We start from the raw sequence: 4,220 nt of genomic DNA, 5'->3' as shown, positions 1-4,220 counted from the left end.
CAGCTAACTAAGTGTGGGGAGAATCAAGTCTTTAAAGGATAATATGTATTTCTGTTAGAGTTAGATTGTCTGTTTTCGTGTAGTTCTCGAAAATGGAACCCGAATGGTCTTTCCCTAGCAGACCCTAAAGAACTAGTCTTCTCCCCCCATTCTGAATTTTTATTTTTTTTTAGGTTTTTACAAAATGAAGACTGCCTGTGAAATAAACCATGGTCTAATGCTACACGCTTTGATCACTAAACGTAATAATGACATACTACTGAGTGAAATAGTATCAGTAATCAGAGAAAGAATGGACGGAGTTAGAAAAGAATCCATATGCGAAGATAATAAGTTACAATTTGGTAAAGGAAAATCAAAATCCGCAGCGAAAAGAAGAGCACGACACTTAGAACGATGTCACAAATGCGGAAAATGGTCACATGGAGGTAAATGTTCCAATAATCAAACCTATTCAAATACCGAATTTGTTACTTTATGCAGAGACGGACCGTTCATATGTTTAGAAGAAAAGACACTGAATGCTCGAGATTACGCCTATGTAGCCATGGAAAACCAATTAAACCGACTATCTTATGAATGGGATAGATCATATAACTAAGAAATCTATTTCACAGGTATGTCTGTACAGTTTTTATTTTTATTTTTATTTTTAACCTTTTGATAATAAACGCTAATTTGTTCGCTAAAAAGTATTAAATTGATATTGAATAAAATTAGGTTTGGCGACCGAAATTATTGATATCATTCAAAAATTTATTACATCACTGCGAAATTTAACGTTTATTCTTAAGGTATAAATATCTTTAATCAATCAACCCAAAATATTTCAAAAATTCGTCATGAGTTAAATTAGGTCTTGGAACCGAAATTACTTTACCGAAAAGAGGGGCGCATATTTTTGATAATATTTGATTGATTAAAGTGGGATAAAAAGACAAAAAGATTTTTAAATTTATTTTTACCATGTTTTTAAAATTAATATTTAAATCTTAAATTAATATTGTAAATTTTGTAAAAACAATATATTTAAAATTGTAAATATTTGAAAAATTAATATAAATTTGATATGAATTTATGAATTTTTAAATTAAGTTTGGTGTGAATTTTGAATTTTTAAAATATAAATTTTTAATTTTATGCATTTCAAATTTTAAGTTTGGTGTGAATTTTTAATATAAATTTTGAATTTTATATTTAAGTTGTGTGAATTTAAAAACAAAAATTTACTTTATCTCATTAAGTTAACAAGGGAAACAAAATTTTAAAATTAATTACTTAATTGTTTTAATAAGTTAATGATTATAAAAAAAAAAAAAAAAAAATACCAAACTCCGCGAGTCGCGGAGTTTGGAGCATAAATCTCCGCGAGTCGCGGAGGGACTAAAAATCAGAAAAAAATATACCCGCAGAACAGATCAGTCCCCAACCCAAAACAAAAACATACTGCGAATTCTGCACCCGAAAAACCCGAAAAACACCCCCAAAAATCCCAATTTTTAACCGTTAATCACCAAATTTTTTGCTAAAATCATGTTGCGAAGGATGCTATCTAAGAATTACTCAAGAAAAACGGTAAATTTCTACACCTAAACACCATTTAATTCGAAATTTGATGTTCTTGAGCAATTTTTTTTCCCAATTTGATTTTGATGCTTTTTAGTGTAATTAGGCTTAAATTGTTTATGTATTATGCTTGTATAACCTAGATTGATGCTGTTTAACATGATTAGAAGCCTTAAACTTCAAATTTTGAATAATCTAGGGTTTGTGTTCTTGAGCAAATTTGGGGCTTTTTGATATAAACAGGTTATGGCCGATTTTTGTCATGAATTGTTGCTAAATTGAGTAGTGTAACATGTCTAGGTAGTTAAATGATCCAAACTTTGAGCCTAAACATGATTTTGAGAATTAAAGTGGACTTTTTCAAGTCTAAAATTCATGAACTTGATTTTTGAAAGATAATGCCATTTGAGACTTGTTTAATTGCTAGTAATGATTATTTTGACATGTTATTTGAGTTGAATGCTTATGAACTTGGCGAACATTTTCGTATATGCTTATTTGAAAAAGTGTAGATTTGATAAAAATGTGAAAATGAGCTTAAGTTTGATATAAATTGATAATGTCATTGTAATTATTTTGATTAATGATTTTGCTGACACTAATGCATATTTGAATGCAAAAAAATTGTGTTTGATGTGTTTTGCAGAATGAAAGGGGTGAATCTTCATCCCAAGCCCGCAATGCTCCTGCTGAGAATTTGGAACAACAGGAGGTGGATAACTACTACAAGCAGGATATACCTCATCATGTCATGACCTTTTCCGATATGCACTTGGAAGAGTTGCACCCGAACCTGAGATTTGACAGACTTTGGATAGATTATCCAAAATATCAACGGGGTTTGCATACTCTTCATTCTAAGGTTGTTGAGGTACCAAGGGTCATAGAATGAGGACCCTTAGAAGCTGTAGAATTGGCCGGGCCAATTAGGGAATTACTTGTACAGAGGTATGGTAATTCTTCTTTTAATGACTGGGTACATTTATTCACCATACGTAGACCTGTATATAAAGTATGGTGTGAAGAATTGTTATGTAGTATAGAGTTGAATGATTGGGTAGCTAGTTTAACCGATCGTTCTTTTATTAGATTTTTGTTAGGCGGTTCGATGCGCCACATGTCTTTACTGGACATGGCTCAGGCTTTACGTATATATACGCCTGAGGAGTTAGCGTCTGCCGATTGTAGAGGATTGATACTAAACGGTAGAAAGATAGATGAAAATTTTGATACACACGGTGTGTGGAGTCAAATGACAAGCCATCACCATTTCAAAGGGGGAAATTACTCTTATTTGGATATAGATAGAGCCGAATTAAGAGTGATACATAGGTTTTTAGCTAATTCGATTACACAAAGGGGTAAAAACAAGGAAAAAGTAAATGAACAGGATTTGTTTTACCATATGTGTATTCGAGACCCACAAAGCGCTGTAAGTATACCATATTGTGTCTGTTATTATTTATCAGCTATGGTTCGGGGGATGCGACCACATAGCATAATAGGAGGTGGTATTTTTATTACTTTGATTGGTGAATATCTCGGTGTGGATATAAGTCGGGGGGGATTATTACTAGAAGAGCCGGAACCCCGCGATACTATAGGTTTAAATGTATACCATGGTGCGAAAGTTTTGAAGAGGCAAAATAACGCCGCAGTACGATACCATGGTAGACATCCACAGGTGGAGAGAAACCAGCAACAAGGTAATGTAGGAGGGGGGAATGAGATGCAAGAAATGCATAGGTTTATAGCTTCTCAGGAATACGAAAATGCTAGACAGAGAGCATTTGAAGATTGGCAAGTTCATCAGAACCAGATCATAGCTCATTGCCAACATATAGGTAGAAACTATATTCCTACACCGAAACCCATCTTCCCTCCTTGGTCTATAGAGATGCAGCCACCATATCCTACGTATGACCCTGCCGAAGCATTCTATAGCACTTATGGTTATGCCTGGAACCCCTATTGGTACCAATATCATCCTTAGTTTACTTATTATTTTTATTTTGTAATTTGTAATTATTGATACGTTTAATACTTTTGTTAATATTGTAATCATTTTTATAATTATCTAACTTTTATTCTTAGATTTTAATAATTTTTGGAATGTGGGGTAATATACCAAACTTCAAAAATATGTATATATGTTTGCAGTTTATCTTATGTACACAACAGGGTAAAATAATGCATTTTCAAAGACTGGCATTAAGTTCAGCAAAAGCAACTAATTTTGACGACAAGATGCAAAATATATGTGAAATAACAACAAGACGGAATGAACAAATGATGTGCACCATTTATCATTCAGCAAACAAACGCCAATATATTTGGAAACTTTGGTAAAATTTAATCATTTTCACACAAATCACCCTCAATAATTTAAATTGTTACTGATTTCTTGCAAATGAGGGCATTGCAAGATCTTAAGTGTGGGAAGGGGTTAAATTCTTTCGGATTTTAAAATTTTTATTTTATACACTTGGTTACCATTAAAAATACTAGTAAAGCAGTAGTTGTATTAGAATCTAGTGCTCTCTGATAAAAAAAGAACAGCCCTAGTCTTATATACTGACTACCCAATTCTAGTAAAATTTTTCAAAATTTTCAATTAAATGAATTCAAAATCATGTTTATACATATTTATGAAC

This window comes from Rutidosis leptorrhynchoides, chromosome 4, assembly GCF_046630445.1.
Source record: "Rutidosis leptorrhynchoides isolate AG116_Rl617_1_P2 chromosome 4, CSIRO_AGI_Rlap_v1, whole genome shotgun sequence".
Lineage (NCBI taxonomy): Eukaryota > Viridiplantae > Streptophyta > Magnoliopsida > Asterales > Asteraceae > Rutidosis > Rutidosis leptorrhynchoides.
The sequence above is the reverse complement of the archived record's forward strand: the minus strand, read 5'-3'. Positions refer to the sequence as shown.